This window comes from Rhipicephalus microplus, chromosome 3, assembly GCF_043290135.1.
Source record: "Rhipicephalus microplus isolate Deutch F79 chromosome 3, USDA_Rmic, whole genome shotgun sequence".
Classification (NCBI taxonomy): Eukaryota; Metazoa; Arthropoda; class Arachnida; order Ixodida; family Ixodidae; genus Rhipicephalus; species Rhipicephalus microplus.
The window spans coordinates 64141755-64165136 of record NC_134702.1 but is presented as its reverse complement, the minus strand read 5'-3'; the positions used below and the strand labels follow the sequence as shown (position 1 = coordinate 64165136).

General features: G+C 48.5%; 1 long non-coding RNA gene across 1 annotated transcript; it reads right to left on the bottom strand.

Moving 5' to 3' along the window:
* Positions 1-12821: 12821 nt before the first annotated feature.
* LOC142803219 (uncharacterized) lies at positions 12822-16522 on the bottom strand. Its single transcript, XR_012894010.1, has 2 exons — positions 16005-16522; positions 12822-15034 (listed from the first exon to the last, which is right to left on the bottom strand). It is a non-coding gene; the product is annotated as an uncharacterized LOC142803219 (long non-coding RNA).
* Positions 16523-23382: the final 6860 nt, after the last annotated feature.

Sequence of the window (23382 nt, the reverse complement as noted above, 5' to 3'; positions counted from 1 at the left end):
TCTTGTAGAGCAGAAGTTCAGATTTCGATGGGGAGCACCTGAGACCGGTGGGACGGAGAAAACGTTCGGTCACGTCGATTGCGTGCTGCATGGCTTCCTCAACTTGACCATCGCTCCCGCCGGTGCACCAGATGGTTATATCATCTGCGTAGATGGTATGATTGATTCCTTGAATCTTCGCGAGTTCCTTGGAGAGCCCGATCATCACGATGTTAAATAGTGTTGGTGAAATAACTGAGCCCTGAGGCGTGCCGCGTGAGCCGAGGTTGATCTCTCGTGAGAAGTACCCTTCGATCTTGAGCTTGGTAGTTCTCTGGTAAAGAAAGGATCTCACGAAGTCGTAGACCCTCTTTCCTAGCCCTAGGCTGGCAATAGACTGGAGAATGAATTCGTGAGAAACGTTGTCGAAAGCCTTCTCCAGGTCTAATCCAAGGATGGCTCTGGTATCTCCTGTGCTGCGGTCGATGATATTACCGGCGCTTTATAGGCAATTTTTCGAAAATTGCCGAACCATTAACTAGACTCACTAGAGACGATACGCCGTTCGTTTGGAGTGCTGAACAAGAATCAGCATTCACAGAGCTTCGGCTTCGCCTGGCATCACCACCTGTTCTTGGACATTTCGACGAGGAAGCCGAAACAGAAATTCATACCGACGCCAGTAACGTCGGTCTGGGCGCGGTACTCGTCCAACGGCAGGAGGGAATTGAAAAGGTTATCGCCTACGCAAGCCGAACCCTAACACGCCCGGAGTCAAACTACAGTACCACGGAGAAGGAGTGCCTTGCTGTCGTGTGGGCAATTGCTAAGTTTCGACCTTACCTTTACGGCCGTCCATTCAGAGTAGTGACGGATCATCACTCGCTGTGCTGGCTTGCGAACCTCAGAGACCCCTCCGGACGACTGGCAAGGTGGAGCCTACGTCTGCAGGAGTACGACGTCACTATCGTGTACAAGTCCGGTCGTGCACACGAAGATGCGGACACGTTGTCACGCGCGCCAGTTGAGCCTGCCGCTCAGAGCTTCGAAGAGGACTGCCCTTTCCTTGGCTCCGTAAGCGTAACAGACTTGGCTTTACGGCAGCGAGCAGATGCTCAATTGCGACCTATCATTGAACATCTAGAGGGCCGCAACGTATCACTGCCCCAGCATATAACTCGCGGATTGTCATCCTTCTGCTTACGACAGGGCGTGTTGTACAAGAAGAACGCAGCCGCCAGCAACAAAACTTACCTGTTGGTCGTCCCCGCAGAGCTGCGTGAGGAAATTCTATTTGCCTGCCACAACGAGCCTCCATCGGGCCATCTGGGCATCACCCGAACCATCGCTAGGGTACGAAAGTCTTACTACTGGCCGAAACTTGCCGCTTGCGTTAAACAGTACGTTCAAGCCTGCCGCGAATGCCAGCGCCGAAAATCCCCATCTGTTAAGCCTGCGGGATTACTTCACCCTATCGAGCCACCCAGAACACCCTTCGATCAAGTCGGCATGGACCTCCTGGGTCCGTTTCCCTTGTCATCTTCCGGCAACAAGTGGATAATCGTCGCTACAGATTATCTAACCCGCTATGCTGAAACTAAGGCGCTTCCTAAAAGCACGGCTTGTGAAGTTGCTCAGTTTTTCATCGAGAGAATTGTATTACGCCACGGTGCTCCATCCTGTGTCATCACAGACCGAGGAACAGCGTTTACAGCAAGGCTCCTTGAACAAGTTTTTCAGTTAAGTTACTCCACGCATCGCAAGACAACAGCGTATCACCCTCAGACAAATGGACTGACCGAGCGGCTTAACAAAACGATGACTGATATGCTGTCTATGTACATAGACGTACAGCACAAGACGTGGGATGAAATACTGCCTTACGTAACATTCGCGTATAATACCGCTACGCAAGAGACCACACGATTCACTCCGTTTCGTCTTCTATACGGTCGGGACGTTCAGACGATGTTGGACGCAATGCTCCCATGCGACATTGACAACATCGAGAATCTCGACGAAGATGCTGAGTGTTTCGTGCAACGAGCCGAGGAAGCACGTCAACTAGCCCGCGTAAACATCAAGAAACAACAAGGCGTCGATGCACAGCGCTACAACCGCTGCCACAGACAAGTCGATTATAAACCAGGTGACCAGGTGTTGGTTTGGACCCCTGTGCGCTGCAAAGGTCTCTCTGAGAAGCTTCTCAGTCGGTATTTTGGCCCGTACAAAGTGCTACGACAAGTGAGCGACGTCAATTACGAAGTCCTTCCGGACGGAAGCCAACCACCCCGACGCCGACAGCTACGACCCGAGATTGTGCACGTGGTGCGGTTAAAACCGTACCACACACTGTGACAATGTTTTTTTTTTTTTTACGATACACGCTTCGTTTAGCATCGAGGCGATGCTCTTCAGGGAGGAGGGGCAGTGCCGCGCGCTTGAGCTGCCAGCGCAAAAGAGGCAGACGAAGTGGCAGTTCCCCTCGTGCCATTGTTCTGTTTTTGGCTGCGCTGAGCCGACCGCTCTTCGGACTTTTGTGAGGACGCCTTAAAAACGTCTCCTGTCTCTTTAACGTGACAATATAATGCTTTATCAGCTTCATGGCATCCTGTGTCGAGAGACCAGCTCTGAAACCAATCATATTGTGGGTGTACATGTCATTGGTCTCTAGGTGCACCTTGAGTCGGTTCAGAAGGGCGTGCTCTGCGACCTTACCGACACAGGAAGTTAAGGAAATTGGTCTTAGATTATCTATTCCTGGTGCTTTACCAGGTTTCGGGATTAGAACGGTGTAGGCCGTCTTCCATTGTGCGGGAACCTCCCCACTGCGCCACACCTCATTAATCTTTTCCGTAAGGAATTCGATGGAGTCATCATCAAGCTTCTTAAGCATCTTATTGGTTATGCCATCAGGGCCAGGGACGGATTTGGCATTTAGGGAAAAGAGAGCCTGCCGTATCTCGGCCACAGTATAGTCCTGGTCCAACTCCGGCACGTCGCACCCCACGTAGTCCGGAAACTGTGGGGGTGCAGAGCTATCCGCGACTCGCAGATACCTGTATATAAGCTTGTTGACAATCAATTCGTCCGGGGTAGAGTCAGTAGCAAGATGGATGGCTCGCGCGAGGGATCGCCTCTGACTGGACCTGGTGCTGCCCTGATCGAGAAGGTGTTTGAGAAGACCCCAGCTCTTCCCAGATCTGAGCTGACCCTCGATGCTCTCACAGAGCTCATGCCATTGTTGTTTACACAAGGTTTTGCAGTGCTCCTCGATCGCCCTGTTAACCTCGGAAACCTTCTTGCGGAGCCTCCTGTTATGCTTCTGTCCCTTCCACCTCGTGAGTAGTGCTTGCTTGGCTTCTAGTAGGTGTGCCAACCTGCTGTCCATGTTTTCAACATCGAGGTTAGTGACGACCTCCTTGGTCGCTGCCGTGGCGTCATCTCTGATTCCTTGGTACCATCCTTCAAAGCCTGTCCCAGCCGTCGGTGCTCTCTCAGCTCTGACTTCGCGAAAAGCGTCCCAGTCGACCACCTTGAATTTTTTCGTCCTAAAGCGGGCAATCGCGAAGGATACCTCGATGATGTAGTGGTCACTTCCGAGGTCTAGAGTAGAGCCGTGTTGACCCATTTGACCCCATCTATATTCTTCACAAAAGTCAGGTCCGGGGTGGTATCCCTACATATGGAGTTACCTCTCATAGTGGGGAAATCCTTGTCAGTTATAAGCGTTAAGTCGGCTTCTGTCGCAGTCTGCCATAGCTCGCGTCCTTTTGGGGTATCATACATGTATCCCCACACGCTGTGTGGGGCGTTGAAATCCCCTACAACTACAAGGGGGTAACTACTGGCCATGCTCACAGCCCTTTTGAGGAGAGAGTTTGCTCTCGCCCTGCGATAACTGGGACTGCAGTATACGTTGAGAATAAAAAGGCTATTTCTTCGAAGACCCTTCTTGGGTGAATTCATAATTTCAGTCATTACGTACTCAATGCCATCGGCAACTGCACCGAGGTCACGCGATAGGTAATTGTACCTTTTGCTGATAAGTGTGGCAACTCCCCTACCTCCTGAATGTGATGACGCTACTAGGTAACCCGGGATTTTGATGGGGGTGCCAGACGCAACTTCCTGAACAGCGATGATTTGGGGCTTAACATCGAGAGTTCTTAAATATTGCTGTAGAATGGGCTTTTTGTGAGTAAACCCGCCACAGTTCCATTGCCAGATTCTGAAGTTTTCGTCCACACTATCCATGTTTAGGCTGAGGGGATGGTTGAGCAGCTATAGCAGCCCGGAGGATCGCGCCCTCAGTCGGTGGCGCTAGTACATTGCGTTGTGCTGGGACCTACAAAGGAGTCGGACCGGGGTCTCTCCTCGCATCGACCTCTTCTAACTTGCTTATGCGTTCACTCAGTGCTCCTAATCCCATCTTTGGATGCGCCATGGCTTCTTGAATTTTCGCTAAGGTATCCTACATGTTCACAAAGGAAACCTCAAGTTCCGACAGTAAGTTTACCGCCTCTTCTTCTTGTGTGTTCTCAACCGCTCGGCGCTTAGTTCCGCTAGGCCTATGAAGTGCCTCAGACGTATCCATGGCGACCGGGTTCGGGCGGGCTGCGCCGAAGGGGGCGAGGACGCGAGCTTTCTAATCTCCGCCATCTCCGCTGCTAGCCTGCTCATTTCTTGCTTAAGCTGCGCGTTTTATTTCCTCAGCTGCTCGTTAGCTCGTCGCATCTCGTCGAGCTCACTCGCGTGGGGAGAACCGCGATTCGATTCGTCGCCTCTAGGAGACTCACGTCTTCCTCGGGCCTTGTCGGCCCAGGAGAGCGTCGGCTTCTTGCTGTTAGAAGTGGTGGGCGTCCGGGAGTGGGACCTGGTCGGCCCCGACGAAACGTGCCCCGGCTTTGAGTTGGAGCGAGGCTGAGAAGTGGAACTTCCCCGGGCACGTTCTGTCGACCTGGAGCGCGAGCCGGAACATCCCTTGGAGGCACCACGGCGCCTGGATCCGGAGCGGCCTCTCGAGCGTCCCCTGGAACGGGGGCGTCCTCTGCGCTGAGCATTCGTGGTGGGTGACGAAGACTGGAACTCGTCCGCAGTGTCGAGGTGACGTTGCGGGAACGGTGACGCAGCATCAGCCATTCTGGCACGCTCACTGCGACGACGGCGCACAATGTACGGGATCTTGAACCTTTGAGCACAGTCTTTGCTAGCCGTGAGATGCTGGCCACCACAGAGTTTGCACTTGGGAGTACACACATGTTGCTTGTCAGGGCTTGCGGCACCACAGCCTCGGCAAATCGTGTCACCGGGAGTGGGGCACACGTCAGCGCGATGACCAAGACGGCCGCACGCATAACACACGTCGATTTGCTTGCGGTAGAGTGAGCACTGCATCAGCACTGGTCCATACCTGACAAAGTTCGGTACACGATACCCGTCGAAAGCGATGATGACCGTGCCAGTTTGGGCTATTCTCTTGGCTGTTAAGGCGAGTGGATTATTTGTGTTGACAACCTTCGCATCGATGACGTCAGGGCCGTCTTGAAGTGGGACGTTGCGAATCACCCCTTTGCAAGTGGAGTGTGGGGCAGTCTCATAGGCACTTAGCTCGTGCACCTTGCCTGAAATGAGTATTTGCTTCATCCGGACGTATCGGTCGGCATTTTCGCGCTTGGGAGTACTGGCAACCATAATATTTTGCTGCAGATCCGGGCATAAAGTATCCTGGCACAAATCATCCTGGCTTATGCCAGCGGCAACTAGTATTGCGTCAGCCACCGTAGCTGCGCCAATTTTCGAGATATTGAGTCCACCTCTCGGCCGGATCACAATCTTGATGCCATCTTGAGGAAGGGAGGGCATCTTTCCCGCGCGTATTACTTTGGACTTCAGCGCAGCGCCTCTCGATTTGCCGCGGCGTGCGCCCGGCTGCGACGATGGCGCGTTAGAGTCAGCAGTGCGTGTTTTGGCACCAGCTCTTCTAGCCCCAGCGGACTGCCAACCTTTATCTTGAGTAAACTCTTCTTCTGAAATATCCTCTCCATGCACTTCATACTCCATCGTGAGCAAATAAATCCGCGCACCGGGCCTCCGAAGGGCCGGCCGCAGGCGAGAACAGGCCCAGCAAAAGCACGGTCTCCCGAGCCACTCGTTAGGGTTAAAGAGGGCACCGCTCCACAGGAAAAGAAATTGTTCCTAACTTGACAAAAACTCACTCACTGTGGTCAAATATGGTAACGGTAGGATCCTGATGACTTCTCGGAACCGATGCGAGCAACAGTTCATGAACACTTGAAGAAAAAAACTCTCGCTACTTGACTTGAACTTAACTTGCCGCCAAGTTCAATGCAGCACAAACGCGTTTCGAACGCGCTGTCCTTAGGCGATGCCAAGGCAGCATAAACGCACAGGCGCGTTTCAAACGCGCTGCATTGAAAGTGGTTTCAAGTCAAGCTCAAGTCAAGGAGCGTGTATGAATACGGGGGTGCAGCAGTTGGATCTGAAAAGCGCTGTCTTAAATGCAGCATTGCCTGGACGTTGTGAACGAGGGAAGCGCAATGGATGTGTGCGCTGAAGTGATGCGAATGCCTACGACCCCAGGTACGTGAAATTCGTCGTTGCAGCACATTTGCGACACTTTGTAACTTGACCGTAAGTGTCAAGAGTCGATTCTTGCATCAAAATAGCTTTACCGAGTTCCCATGAAGATACGTAATCGAAATTATTGTGTGTGACGCAATCATTTAGTTATCTTACATGTAGTAACAGTGCTTCCTAGGCAGTGGTAGTTCGAACGATCGCGATGACAACCACGGAACACCCGACTCCACTCAACCTTTCGAATGCCGGAGGATAATACATGAGAATTACAAAAAAATAATTGTTTTAACGATGTAAGTGGGGTGCACTAAGCACTTCCGCAAGACATTTGTGCCTAAGCCTGCAAAATTAGAAAGTGTACAGTAACTTTTGCTCTTGGCAAGACAACACCAGGCTGACGCTGTGGTGCAGTGTTGTCCAATAATCAACCATAGAACTACGCAGGGAGTCATACGCCCAAAAGCAAAAAATGCGGCCACACAAACATTAAGTGTGGTGGAGGAGGTTCGTGCGTATACCTAGCTTTTTACTTTGGGATATGGTGTAATCTTGTTTATATGAAATATTGGTTCCTTCTGTACGCCATGCCGCTACATGTGTGCCATTTTTGTATTGTCAAATTGTATCTCATCCTCATAGGATAGCCAGACGTTTGGTTAACCTTGAGTGTATTGTCATGTTTAACCTCATTTATACAATGCCAGACTGACATAAAGCTGCTGATGTCGTGCTGGCACAAGAAATACTTCTGCAGTGTTCTTCACCAGTTCTATGAGAACCGTCTTTTGCTGCCTGCAGAGGAGACTGCTCTGACCCTACATATGAGCCTTCAGAGAACAGCTCAACAGCGTAACTGCAGACGTTCGCTTTTAATGCTTTTTGATGCTACAGCTGTGCGTGTGTGTGTGTGTGTGTGTGTGTGTGTGTGTGTGTGTGTGTGTGTGTGTGTGTGTGTGTGTGTGTGTGTGTGTGTGTGTGTGTGTGTGTGTGTGTGTGTGTGTGTGTGTGTGTGTGTGTGTGTGTGTGTGTGTGTGTGTGTGTGTGTGTGTGTAATGCCTCCACTGATTTTCTGTTCGAAGGCACGTCAAATCACGCCAAAGTTCCTTAAAAAACACTAAGTGCATCTCTGCTGCCTTTCTATGTTTTTTTTATTCTCACTGTCTCTTCCCACTGCCACCTTACTCGAGGACTGGAAAGTGGGAAAGGTCCTTCCAATATACAAAGCCGGAAACAAAAATCTCCACTTAACTACCGACCCATTTCATCAACCAGTGTACCATGCAAGGCCATGAAACACGTCAACTGCTCTCACATCGTGAATCATCTAGACCCCCACAGAATGGTTTCTATAGAGGTATATCATGCAAAACCCAACTAACCATCTTCCTTCACGATTTACAAACTAACCTTGACCGCAACATCCAGACTGACGCCATCTTTTTAGATTATGCCAAGGCTTTCGACAAAATAGCCCATAAAATATTAATACTAAAATTGGTCAGTTAAATATAGATTTCAACAATCTCCAATGGATTAGGTCATTTCTAACAAACCACTCTCAAACCGCTCTACATAATAGCACGACATCTTGCCCGCTCCCAGTAACCTCCGATGTGCCACAAGGATCCGTCCTGAGACCCCTTCTGTTATTAATTTATAATAATGATTTGTCTTTAGCAGTTTCAGCTAACATCAGAATGTTCGCGGACGACTGCGTCATCTATTCAACCATAAATAACCTTCTTGACTAACATGCTTTACAGACTTTTCTCAACCACGTAATAGACTGGCACCAGCAGTGGCTAATGAATCTAAATCCTAGCAAATGTAAATATGTAACCTTCTCTCGACGTTCTGCCTCTTTTTCCTTTCCGTATTCAATTTCTGGTGTTCGCATCGAGGCCGTAAACTTGTTTAAATATTTGGGGCTGACCTTATGCAATGACCTATCAAGGCGCACTCATATTACAGATATTGTAGCATCTGCCAACAAAACACTAGGATTCCTGAAACGCAATCTTCATCACGCCCCCACGCACGTAAATCTACTAGTTTTCAAATCACTCATCATACCGAAGCTGGAGTACGCATCCGCTATCTGGACCCCACAATAGTGCCACCTCGCCCCTGCCCTGGAAGCAGTCCAAAAACGTGCTGCTAGATTCATTCATTCCACTTATCATAAGAGAGCTAGCATATCATTATTAAAAGCTGAACCTGGTTTATCTAATCTCTGTCTTCGTCGTTGTATTGCCACGCTATTTTTATTCCACAATTTTTTTACACTAATCTCAGTCGTCCACCTTACATCGTTCACCTTACGTGCATACCTCATCGCCGCGGACATCAACTCTAAGTGTGACGCCCACGTGCTCGCAGCCTCACATTTTCCTCTTCATTTTTCCTCCAATCAGCAACAGATTGTAATGGCGTTTCCCACACCATCTCAGCTATTACTTATCCATCAAACTTCTTGAAGAATGTAACAAACTTTTTCACCGAGTGAATCCACCTGGCTATATTGTATACCCACCCCTTATGCAATATTCTTTTGAGGGGTCTTTAAGGAAGTAAAGTGATGTGATGATGTGATATAACCTTGCTCTAAAAATGTACCTATTGTGGCTATGCACCAAATACAGAATCCCGCTACATATGTTTATACTATGATGTCAGCCGTGATAGTGGTGTGATCAAGACTTCGTACTGGATTGCTTTCTGTCACCATGTCAGATCGCGTGTTTCGAAAAAGTGGTTAACAATTTAGAGTACTTGGTACTCTACTATGGGAGAACACAAAGCCGTCCAGTGGGCCTCGCACTTCAAGAGGCCGAGTTCTCGCTGGCGTCATGTCTGATAGCTATATGTCCGACAAAAATATAGTATTAGAGTTCACTGAGATGTCCATACCTATCTTGGAAAGAGTAAGACGCGTGGAAGCCTTCTTAATGTTATCTATCTTCTCATGACTTTTTGAAGTGTGTCATTTCTTTTTTTTTGTCGGTTCCCTTAGTTGAATTTTGTGTAGGCAGGCTATTTGTGCGTTGTATCTTGCTATGTGCAAAGAATAATCATGTGTTTCTACATGTGCAAACGACTAAGCTGGGGTAAATGTAAGTAATCGTTTCTAGGTACCATGGAAGCAGGTTTAATACCATGCGATGCTTCCCTAATCTTTCATAATAAACAATGTGTTAACAACGTTCCTTATAGGAGCAATACCTTAAGGGGGAGCAGCAACAATTTTTCAGCACGGTCAGTAAGTGCTGCTTAAAGGTAATCGAGGCCCCGGAGAACGCGCGAGCTAAACAAAAAGGCGCAGCACGCTTCCTATTATTTACCGTTAATTCTCAAATTCAGCTGTAAACCATTCGTTTTTCTACGAACGGTGCCATATACCGAGATGACAGCGCCCTATACCCACGTCCATTGACTGAGTTGAGCGTCGTGAGCTGTGTACGTTACTGCGGCCATCGCGGGATGCCACCACATGCCCACGCACACGCTCGCGATCACGCTGAAAGTAAGCCACGTGTCCGAAGAAAAAAAAAACGAAGTGCCCAAAGTAATGACGCATTCGTGACGTAACTAATTTCCGCGTGCCATTTCTTCCTGCTTGGCGTCCTGCGCGCTCGTCGGGACGAGAAAAGAGAGAAATAAATTACAGCGTGCTACCAATCTCTGTAACTTCACACGTACTTGATCGATTTAAAATTATAAAGGCGATAGTCTTTCTTGAGGACCTTCGACGGAAAGAGTTTGGTGTCTGTCTGTCTGTCTGTCTGTCTGTCTGTCTGTCTGTCTGTCTGTCTGTCTGTCTGTCTGTCTGTCTGCCTGCCTGCCTGCCTGTCTGTCTGTCTGTCTGTACATTTGTCCGTTTGTCTGCCCTTAACTACACCTCGAAAGGTACCAAACGGCCGATCCCATCCGCAGTGCCCGCCAATATTGCTCAAGATTTAGCGGTTTTTTTTTTTTTTCTGGCGCTTAATTTGGGATGCAATATAAACTCCTTTCACGAAACCATTCGATGTTTTCTTGTAAAAGTGCTGCAGGGCCCCTTCAAGACCCTGCGATACTCCTGTCTACATGCTTAACATATTTTTAGGGCTTCCTTTTGAAGTTGTTGACTGTGATTAGGTCGCGAACAGTTGACACCTGACTCATCAAAGTCAGGCCTCGACCTGTGAGCCTTGGTTGTTTGCCGCTACGTACATGTTTTCCCTTCTGTCCCGTGTGACAGGCAAACCAGCATCGCAGCTGCACCTGCTGACGCGTCAGCGGCCTCAACAACAGGGACAGCCGTACTATTCCTCCTAACAACGCACTGCCTCGTCTGGATCTGCGTCAGCAGCGAGAGGAGGTAAGAAACGCCGCAGCAGCTCAACGACGCTGAGGTTATAGGGCTTCTCTAGCGATGCGGCAACGCAAAACATTTCCAGGTTTACCAGACCTCAGTGCGTAGTGTTTGAAGTAGTTAGAAACTGTGGGAGACTACAACCCCGAACTTCAGTAGGGGCAATACGGAGGTCTACTGAGATGGTAGTGGAGGATAACTCCTGTTGCGTTTTTCTCACCACCCCTCGACCTTCAAGATTGGAAAAAATAAAGTTTTCTCTCTCGTTCTAGTGATAGTAGAGACGCCCTCGAAGCGACCACGAATGAGAAATAATAAACGTATTTTCGGGCTGCTAGTTCGATTGCTTTAGTTCGAGATTGCCTTTGTCTGCAACGTTTCATCCAGAACATTATGAATCAGTGGTATAGCGAGGGACAGGAACATTGATGGCATGCAAGAGATCTGTTTTTCCGACTGATTGCTTACACTACCCCATCTACAGGGCGGTGGAGGCGCAGTGATAAGAAACAAAACAAGATACAAGAGTGCACATAATTGGTCTGGTTGGTAGATGAATAAGACAGGAACGAACGATGCTGTACACAAACGGTGAAAGCACCATCGCCGTCCTCTGTCGTTCTTACACCGTGTCGTGTCCAGTACTGTTTGCTCTCGTCTAAATCAAATATCGTGTACAGTAACAAACACACTTAATAGGTTGGCGGATCGGGCTATACTGGTATCAATCTAAGTGGAAAGGGACAAGGACACCATAGCGCACGTTTCACCTTTCTGTGTCCTCCAGTTGTTCAGTTTTATCTAGCTCAAAAACTTAGCTACGGATCAAAGGCTTACATGCACGAAGGAAGCACTTGCAAAGATTTGTTGAGGTTTGTCGATTAGAGAAACACCAACAGTGCTTGCACTGATTTTGCCGCTGAACAAAAAATATGGGTAACTGTTCAGTCAGCGAAAAGTTGTAGAATCATTGCTGGTCTTATACAGTCGAATCGGTGGTGCTCCTCGTAATGCTCCTTTGAAAATCTCCCTTAGAAACAGAAGCCATTCACAATATATATTTTTAATATTAAACTTATAAGCATTAATAAGTATTAGTGAATAAAGCGGAAATGCGGAGTACTACGCAGTTAACAATATGATATGTATTGATTTAGTTCGTCTTTATGCAGACGCATTTGTTGATCAGTATTTAGCCGATATCCCGCTCCCTATAGCTCAAGGACAATCGTTTACTTATACGTTTTATAAATAATTGTGTGTCACTGTTACTGCAACGCACTTGTTGGCTTATCAATTTTTATTATGCGCGATGAGCTATCACGCACTGAAATATCTCGGCTGCTATCAGGAATACTTACCGTCACCTGTTTATTGGTGATAATATGACAAAAACAGACGCGGCGAGCCTCAGCTTGATTTGATTGATATGTGGGGTTTAACGTCCCAAAACCACCTTATGATTATGAGAGACGCCGTAGTAGAGGGTTCCGGAAATTTCAACCACTTAAGGTTCTTCAACGTGCACCCAAATCTGAGCAGACGGGCCTACAACATTTCCGCCTCCATCGGAAATGCAGCCGCCGCAGCCGGGATTCGATCCCGCGACCTGCGGGTCAGCAGCCGAGTACCTTAGTCACTGGACCACCGCGGCGGGGCGAAGTACAGGCGTGTGGACGCAGCTTGTGGAAAGAAAAAAAATAATAAAACGATTCACTAATGCCAAAAGAAAATATCAGTAATGCTCTAGTGTTCATTATAGTTAGAATGACGAAGAAATAAGTAAGGAGGAAAGAATATGACATTACCGCAGCTTTTCGAGTGCCTAAAAAAACGTAATTTGTGTTTTAGTTTGCGTAGGCTCCTTGAAAAACAAGACACAAAATGGCGTATCAATGTTCTTTTTTTATAAAAAGAAAGCACACTTGTGTGGGAAACCTTCTTGCAGGAAGTATTTCTTTCTATTAAAATTTTATGTGCAAACTTGGCGTCCATGAGACATTACAAAGTACGTAACTGTACAGAATATTGGCCAAGACACAACAAATGCAACTTTGTAGCCAAAAGGTGCACCTTTATTATATTCCTTTTCTCGCTGCAACCATCCACAAGACACGTGGTTTATTTATTTATCTATTTATTTATTTGTTTATTTAACTCAGGGGCCTCAGAGCCACTACTTAAATCAAGCAATTCGACGAGACAAAAGCAATACTGGCTTAACGATCGCATCGTCCTGCTATTGGTTAGATATACTGTATGTGCTTGCGCTACCTTTTGGTAGCAGAGTTGCGCGTACCTTTTCCTTCCGGTGCTCGCGCCGCTATTCGGTGAGTGCTGTCACGTGGTGCTAGGCGACGTCAAATGTTCCATTTCAAGGGGCGAGGCCAAGTTTACGTGCACAATGGCACGGCGCCCATGCGTTCTCTGCCCGCACAGACTTCACCCTCATCGCGACTGCCATTAGGGGTTTTACCTTGTACGTGTATGATTTGCATTACCATGTTACCGGATAGAATCTGCGCATGCGCGGGTCTTTACAGAGCGTAAACCTTTACGTAACGTAAATTACCCGCCGGGTAAGCTTTATGTGAACGGCGCTGTTTCACAGAGCCACCTTCGTTCGTAGAAACTCACGATATCCGCATTGCAGGGACTCCAGGCATCCTGTCAAAATAAGCCGAAGTGCGAGTGCCAATAGCTATTGCATTGTTTTAGCCCGATTACCAAAGCTAAAATGGCTAGAACATGAAAGCCGCAATCGTGTGAGCCCCCGACACACTGGATAGGTGGCGTCATCTAGCGGTCTTAAAAGGAACTATGCGATGACAAAATTGTTTTTGCAGAAACATTGTGCATTGTACGTTGGATGTAAAGACCGCGCTGCGGCGTTATCGCGAATGAGTTACGTTTTTTAATCATTTTCACCTAACTCATTCAATTGTTGAGTTTAACTTCCCGAAACCACCATATTTTAAAGAAAGACGCCGTAGTGTTGGGCTCCGGAAATTTCGACCACCGGGATTCATTAATATCCCACACAGGCTTCAACTATTTTCGCTACCTATAGCAACATACCGCCTCACTGCAATCTTGCTCAGCGCGTTCGAATAAGTCTGCGGCACGCCGCTCGCGCCAGACCATCGTGCCGCATTTTTCTCCTGCGTGCGCGACGAGTGGCTTCACTGCACAGCCGTGAAACACAATAGAGGAGCTATGCGCAACTCTGATCTCGTAGGGAGCATATACAGTAAGTCTGCTATTGGTGTAGATGCGCCGGCCCCCAACCAGACAACAGATGCACCTACTAAAGAATACATAGTCCACGCATGTGCACACAACAAGCACATGTGTAATGCACCATGAAATTCGTACATGCTGAGTATATTGAACTGTGAACATAGCGGGAATATGCTCGGCGAACGCGCAAAGGTCGAAAGATGCGTCACAGACCGGCACATCGGTTGCGACCTCGTCCCATATGTTATGTTTAGTTACACAACGCAAAACGTCAACCAGAATTAACCATCCATAATGGTTAATTCTGGCCTCTTTTCATCAGCAGAGTGCAAAAAAAAAAGGCCAAAGAAAATGGCTACACGACCATATGTCACTGCCTGCATCCTTATGCCAATAGGCAAGCAAGAGAGAACAATAGGTGATTGCAACCACAATTATTGTACTTCGCATGATCAAGCACACTGTCGCAAAGTGTATTCACCGGCGTGGCAGCATTTGTGCCCGTACGGTCTGGTAAGTCCCCGTTATGGTCAGTCGCTTCGGTCCCACTGTCATCCTCCTTCGACAACATTTGGTTGTTATCTTGAGTATAGAGTTTTTAGCTGTTTGAACTCGGTGCTCGTGTACAAGAAGCCACTCTTGATGTGTGCTCTTTCGTATGCACCAATTTTTCGAGCTCGAAATCCTGAAGGACAGCGTGCATGTTTGGACACAACCAGTTTCTGACGTCGTCAGCAGCAGCCAAAGGGCCCCCCGACGACTGTCACGTGACGGAGTCTCCCGCCGCCTTTCTACAGCTTTCCCGGTGCCTCTTGCAGCAAGAACGCCTGGCGAATCCTTTCCGTGACAGCTGACGTTCTGAAATAATAAACTACGTCGAGTTATCCTCATCTCAACAACGTGTAAACAGCACTGTTAGAACAACAAAATGAGTAACATTTACTTTTTGAAAACGCAGTGACATCACCACACACAAGCAAAAGTTTACTTTGTTGTGAAATCAAAGAAATAACGTGTAGTAATAAACCGTCTTAATAAATATTGCGAGAACGTCAATAATGTTATTTTTGAGCTATGCAGAGATCAGAACAATACATACGCATTATATAGAAGACCTAACGTTCATACAGAGGTTCTGGGCTAAATCTCCGCTATTAACACCATGCAGAAGCAGTCACACATGGTATACCTGTGACATTACTTTGCTGACCTCTCGCGCCTGTAAAAGCTTTCGGAGCTGAAACATATTTATTTCAGCTTCAAACTAGGGCCCTGAGCTTCAAACCTTCAACATCCTGCATTGAACTGCTTGGGTTTAGTAGACGAATGCCTAATAAATAATTGTGAGGACAGCATCTCGCTGTCATCACACAGGGTGAGCATCTACCTAAAATTTCCTAGGAAGAAATGGGTGCCTAAAAAAAAGCACAAGTACACTGCAGCCACCATCACTTGTTAGTACTTGGAGATACGTATCTCAAGTGCTTAGAGGGCCAAACACACTGTCAGTGAAAATAAATAACGAAGAATGCATACATCTGAGGCATGAATGCAAGAGTTTTAGAAGCGCCGATGAGTATGCGCGAAAGTCAAATTTTTATTGCACTACATGCCACTCGGAGTGGCGCTTTTATAGCAGAACGTTTTAGCGCGACAGACCATTTCTTTAGCACAGCATGTCATAATGTTACAATCAAGCATTCACTACTACAATTCAAATGATGACACGATGTCTGCGGTAAAGCTTTAGGAATTGGTTCCCACTCAAAGTCGTCCAATGCAACAACAAACCAATCAAGAAATAAATATAAAATAACAAAGTACAAACCTTGCGGAGTGCCCAAATGCAGCGTGAGAAGGGCCACGAACCTGTTGAGCCGCACTATGTTCTCGGAGATAAAGGAAAACCTTGGAACACCAACATCGCCGCAAGTTGACGGAGAGTCGCCGGCGCTTCCAGCACTGCTCCTGCTTCCTCTGAAGTTCCTTGTCAGTCCAGTCATCGTCGAAGATATACGTAACCCTTCCTGGCAGATACTTGACAAGCTGCTTGAGAGTACAAGGCCGTTGTATAGGAAGACGAATGGATCTCAGTACACATTCCCATTGCGCGTCTGACATGCGCGGGGCAACCGATGCGGTCGGTGCCCTCTGTGGCCAGGAAAGTCCGAGCTCGCTTGCGTCCACTTATCAAACACACGGTATCAAGCACAGGAACTGATATCAAGCACAGGAGCTGATATACCAATCCCGAAGTTTCAGGTTATGCGTTCACCCGGTGGTATATTTACGGAGTAAATGCATGCAGAGAACGTGCACGCATGAGGCAGCATCACTTACGGAAGAAGCAAGACTTCCCAGCGGGGTCCGAAAACGGTCACTGTAATTGGGGAATCGCGCGTAAGCGCTTGCGTCAGCACTTGCCTCGTTGACCAATCACGTCGCGCGAGGTCGGCGCTTGTCACGTGGCTCGCCGCTGAACGGGATTCACGATGACGTGATGAAATGCGCGTGGGCGACTCGACAAGCTGACGAGTGTGAAAACAATGCCCCATATAAGACGTGTCATTTTCTCCCAGCTACATGCATCCAATAGATATTCTGAATTGCTGGCTAACCTCCCTGTCCTTCCGCTTAAACTTTCCTCCTCCTCATGTATTGCCGTAAGAACCAAAGGCGTAGGCATATAATGTTTTTCGTGGAAGGGGGTGGGGGACGTTTGTCTGAAGTGGAAGCGGGGCAAACAGATGCGGCCGATTGCCTGATTGCCATTTGCCGGTCTGTATGCCATGGTAAAAAAAAAGAAAAAGTGGAAGGGGGGACGCACTGGCCCGGTGTACCACCCCCTGGCTATGCCACTGGTAAGAACCTAAAATCCCGCTTCTAAAACGATGTCCTCTCTTACTAACATATATACGCTGCCCAAGCCTACAACGTCTTGCCTTTGCGAATGCATTTCTTACATTTTGTACGATTGCATACTACTCACTCGTATTATGCCACGCGTCCATGCAGTCCAATGTGACGCTTGGAGCTCCGCATAGGCAGAGAATGCAGGCCTGTATTTTGTATATGTATGCATCTGCATAGACAAAAGGCAGGCCTGCATTCTCCGCCTATGGCATCCCACGCACGTTTAGTTATTTATTTAGATCTGATCTGGTTTCACGCACAAAATAACTGTTACCATAACTCGGTGCCGCAATGTATCGGAAATATATCGACTGTTATAGAATATATTGATAAGATTGCGCGCACGAAATGAGCTGTCGAGTTAATTATAGAGCAAACGCGAATTCCAGCGATAACATTGGTATTTTCTATTATTCATGTATACATGACCATGCGTTGCGCCAACAATCAGACTACCGAAGGCCTACGGCGTCGTACCGTGTGTTGCTTGTAGAATATAAGGGAGTTTGCAATACCTAGGCACACATTGGCCCGATGTTGAGCTCCGTATTTACCAGTCTTACTGCAGCCTAATGAGATGCTTTGGCCGCAAATAACACAAACACAAAGTAAAGGAACACACAACAAGCACAAGTGCTTGTCGTTGTGTGTTCTTTCACTTTGTGTTTGTGTTACTTGCGGCCAAAGCATGTCATTAAGCAAATACCAACTAGGCCAACAATCAGTATAGTATTACTGCAGCCGTCTTCGCCGTCACAGCCACGTGATCTATCTATCAATCTATCTATCGATCCAACGCAGTGGTGCAGGGTTTTTAGCTATAGTGACCCGCAAATTGTGCTTGCGATCCCTGCCGCGGTGTTTCATCTTTATGAAGGCGAAGTGCTCTGAAAGGACAATGCGCACTGAGCGATGCTGGAGAAGTTAAAGTACCACATGTTTTCAAGATTATGCTAAGCCCTCCATTGCACCGTCTTGTGTAGCCATGCGTCGCCATGGCGCGTAATGTCATCAAATCAATAAAGTTATCTCTATCTATCTATCTATCAATCTATCTACTATCTATCTATCTATCTATCTATTTATCTATCTATCTATCTATCTCTCTGTGTGTGTGCGTGCGTGCGTGCGCGCGCACCATTTTGACACTTATAATTTTAATCTCTTGTTACACGCAGATAGTACAGTTATAATGAGTTTGCATGTATCAAAGCGGCGGTGGCTCGTTTCAAGTTGGTAACACAGAAGTAACTTCAATATTATCAATATTGTTACACGAAAGGCCAATAATGCATGCTCTTGCCTTTTCCTATGCATTTCTCACATTTAGTATCAGTGACTATACTGCGAGAACTTACAGCAAGACCGTATACAGTTGGCTCGCATACATAGTCATCTCGCCTATCGATCGTCCAATCGAAGTTCAAGGAACAACCGCTTCATTGTCCGCTACCAGCGACACTCATCTTGCCGACGTGAGGTTATTCACGTGCACTGCGCTGCAATGGAGTGACAATTGTGTCAGTAAGAACAGCTGCTTCAAGCGTACACCATGTGAACGACCCATAAACAAACACCGGGTGCTCGAGCAACTGTGTGCAAGCGTAGAGAACATGACTTTGTAAAGTGTGCATGACGTCTGGTTGTTTACGCAGAGCTTTGAGCACGTGTGCTGATTTTTTTCTTTTGCTGGGACACATACAAAGGCGTGGCGAAAAGATTTCGTGGCGCAGGTACTCTTCTAGACGCGACGGGCGCTGTACGTGTCCGTGCTTGCGTATTTCTTAGCGCCGCGCCCCCCATTCTGACCATAAACCAACTGGGCCTAACAGATGTGCTGCTAGAAATCGCTCCCTCTTCTCTCGACAAATGATGCCCTAAACACAAATAAGGGCTTTCTATAAACCCAAATCCACGGCTATGTACATGTTTGAGCACCGTGAGCACGGCCTCCGAAATGGCGGGTGTGCGGCGGGGGGACGCCGCGCGCCCGCAATCTCGGAGGCCATGTCGTGAGCTACATGCTTACCGCGGCCGCCGTGCGATGCCGCCACGTATTCGCGCACTTGCTCACTCTCGCGTGTACGAAGAAAAAAAAAGGAAAGAAAGTGGTCAAGGTCTCACGCGCGCTGACAAGCGGACGTAGCTTCTTGCCTTGTTTTCATCCCCATCTGCGTAGTTTTCAACACCATAGAAATATGAAAGGAGAGAGAAAGCGCTTAAACGTGCTGTTAATCCCCGTAACTCCATGCGTACTTGATGGATTCTAAAGATCTTTCTGACAGTTCGCGAGGCCACGAAACTTTTTAATGATGCCGTTTGATGATTACTTGGAAAAGTACTGCAGGACCCCGCTAGCCCGCGGAAAAGGTCTTGAAAAATGCGGATGGCTTACGAGTTCTTTTTTAAAGCTTTGTGTTTGAAAGATATGTGCTCCACTTTATATTGAAGCTTATGTGCCGAGTATCAGTGGCATAAAGAAGACCGCAAGGAAGACACACACATGTTGTATTGATGGTCATTCTGTTTTTATAAATATGCTTTACATTTAATCATATAAAATTGAAGTTAAGCATTGACTAATAATGATAATAATGTAGAGAGGAAGAAGAATATGTGCCGCAGTGGGTCACGCCTTTAGCAAGAGGAGCCAAGCGCGAGCGTTTGCCCCGATTGCTGTGATTCCTGAGTCCGTTGCTGCCGCCCGCTTTCCGCATCAATAGACCTACTGTGCAAGTGCTACTTGTGCCAATAAACCCCGTTTCAGAGTGGTGGAGGTGCTGGGTACTTCAACCTGGAACTCCGCAACAGGAAACTACCTGCCATCCCAGAAATGGCTGAAGAAACCACCCAGCAAGGTACGACCCAGCCTCCGATGGTCATCGTGCCCACTTCACTACGCGTGCGCGATCCACCTTTTTTCGACGGTACCGATGAGCAAGACGTAGAAGATTAGCTGTCGACATTTGAAAAGGTAGGCGCAAGCAACAAGTGGGACGACCCTTCGAAGCTTCAATATGTACCCTTCTACCTGAAAGAGGTGGCGAGTCTCTGGTTTAACAACCACCACTCGGAATTCGCCACTTGGGGTGCCTTTAAGCTACGCATTACCGATGTGTTCGGTCGCCCCGAGGTACCCAAGCTCCGTGCCGAACAGCGCCTACGGGGACGCGCACAGCTTCAGGGGGAAGGCTTCACAAGCTACATCGAGGATGTGCTCGACTTGTGCAAGCGCATTGACCCTTCAATGATCGAGGCAGACAAGATCAAACACATCTTGAAGGGGATAGACGACGATGCCTTCCAGATGCTGCTGGCCAAGGGCCCCCGTACCGTGTCTGAACTCGCCACTCTTTGCCAGAGCTTCGAGGAATTGCGCAAGCAACGGGTCATGACACGGCGGCCAGCGACTACCGACGAAACTCTCGCGGCATTGACCCTAGGTGGAGACAACAACACAATCATGTCGGAAATCAAACGATATGTGCGCGAGGAGGTGGCCCGACAACTTTCGTGTCTGTCGTATCAACCGGCAACGGAACCCTCTTCTGAGCGTCTCGCGCCCGCCATCAGACAGGTAATACAGGCGCAGGTCTCTGAGGCACTGCCGCCCGTCTCTCAGACAACACCTGTCACCGCGCCATTGACTTACGCTGCTGTTGCTGCTACTCCAGCACGACCTCCACTTCGGCCGACTCCCCAGCCTCTACGAGTACCAACGACGCCAGTTCCAGCAACACAACAGCGCTATCACGGAAACCCTTGGCGCACAGTTGACAATCGTCCAATCTGTTATGCATGCGGATATCCAGGTCACGTGGCGCGCTTCTGTCGCCGGCGCTTCGCAACGGGCCCGGCTGCAGCTCCGAGGTACTCTGACGACTCTTTCCCGGCCCCGTACAACGCGCAACGAGAAATGCCCCGTCAATACGACCGACAATCAGTGCAACGCGACCCGTCCCCATCCGAAATAGACCACCACCCTGCTGCCGACTACCGACCATTCGGTCCCCGTCGCTCATCCTCACCACGCCGCTACCGTTCTCCGTCCCCGCTGCGTCGCCGACCGAACCCCGCAGAGACGGAAAACTGACTGCCGCCGCTCCGGAGGCACGAGCTGCGAAATCGTCGCATTGTAGAAGTCCTCGCCCGTCCCCCACAAACGTTCTGGAACTGGTTGTTGAAGGTCTACGAACTCTTGCGCTTGTTGACACGGGTGCCGCCGTATCTGTGATGAGTCAAAAACTCTGCCGTTCGATACGAAAAGTAACGACGCCGCCTTCCGACGTATTGCTGAATACCGCGAGCTCGCAACCTATTCGACCAGTCGCAGCATGTACAGCGAGAGTAATCATTCAGGACGTCCTGTACCACATCGAGTTTCTCGTGTTGACCACTTGTGCCCACGACGTGATACTAGGATGGGATTTTTTGTCACGGCACCACGCCGTAATTGACTGCGCTCGCGCGCAGGTAGAATTATCTGTGTTTTCAGATGCGCCATCTACCGACAATGAGCGCACTCACCTGGGCAAGCTTCTTGTTGCTTCCGACGTTGATGTTCCTCCTCTTAGTGCCATCGTTGTCTCCGTCAATCGCACTGAATTGTCCGGCTCTACCGTTGTGTTCTCCCCATCTGACGTTTTCAGTCGCCGCCATGGTACGTCTCTGCCATACGCCGTTCTGCCACCTCATCAAGATACTTCCGGAATTGTCGTTTGCAATCCTAGCTCATGCCCTCTCACCTTAAGAGCTCACGAAACACTGGGCTATGTTCATCCTGTTGATGACAACGTTATTGTGCTTATTGAGTCCCACGACCCTGGCCAGCAACTTCAACTGAACGCCGTTACTCCTCTTTTTACGCGGGATGACTACTCCTCGGATATCTTCAATCGTTCCATCGACAGCAAGCTTCCTTCGGATCAACGGGACCAGCTAATAGCCCTTCTGCATGAATTCCGAGATTCATTTGACCGAGATTCCGAGATTCCTCAAAAGGCGCTGAGTCAAACTAACACCGTCGCTCACACAATCTACACCGGAACGCACCCTCCTTTGCGGCAACGCCCCTACCGCGTATCACCCAAGGAACGAAGTGTAATTGCAGAGCAGGTGGATGATATGCTTCAGCGCGGTGTCATCAAACCATCTTCTAGCCCCTGGTCTTCACCTGTTGTGCTAGAGAAGAAAAAAGACGGTTCGATTAGATTTTGTGTCGACTACCGGCGACTGAACAAAATTACACGGAAAGATGTATACCCTCTTCCCCGCATCGACGACGCTATCAATTGCCTACAAGGTGCCGAATTCTTTTCTTCGCTGGACTTACGTTCAGGTTACTGGCAGGTTCCGATGGCAGAGTGTGACCGTCCCAAAAGAGCGTTCATTACGCCGGATGGCCTATACGAATTCATGGTTATGCCATTCGGTCTGTGCAATGCACCTGCAACATTTGAGCGAATGATGGACAGCATTTTACGCGGCCTTAAATGGCAGATATGCTTATGTTACCTCGATGATGTTATCGTATTTTCGCCTGATTTCCCTACCCACGTCGACCGTCTGCGCACCATTCTTCAGTGTCTTACCAAGGCAAACCTCCAACTTAACCTAAAGAAGTGCCGCTTTGGGGCTCGCCAACTTACTATACTTGGTCACGTTGTGTCAAATGATGGAATTTGCCCCGACCCAGACAAACTTCGAGCCGTAGCCGACTTTCCGAAGCCGACTTCACTCAAAGAATTTAGGAGCTTCATCGGCTTGTGCTCGTATTTTCGTCGTTTCGTCCACAACTTTGCAACAATAATAGCCCCACTTACACAACTACTGAACGGTCCAGCTAATCTTTCTAACTGGACCCCGGCATGCGACGAAGCTTTCCTTACACTGCGCCGCCTACTTACGTCCCCACCAATTCTACGCCATTACGACCCAAGTGCCCCCACTGAAGTGCACACAGATGCCAGTGGCGTTGGTATGGGAGCAGTACTCGCGCAACGAAAGCCCGGTATTCCAGAGTACGTCGTCGCATACGCAAGCCGCGCACTCACAAAAGCGGAGATGAACTACTCCGTAACTGAAAAAGAATGCCTCGCAATCGTTTGGGCGTTAAGCAAGTTTCGTCCTTACTTGTACGGACAGAGTTTCGACGTTGTGACCGATCACCACGCACTTTGTTGGTTGGCGTCGCTAAAAGATCCTTCAGGTCGCCTTGGACGTTGGGCTCTTCGCCTACAAGAATTCGACATTCGTGTCGTCTACCGCTCAGTTTCGAAAACACTCTGATGCGG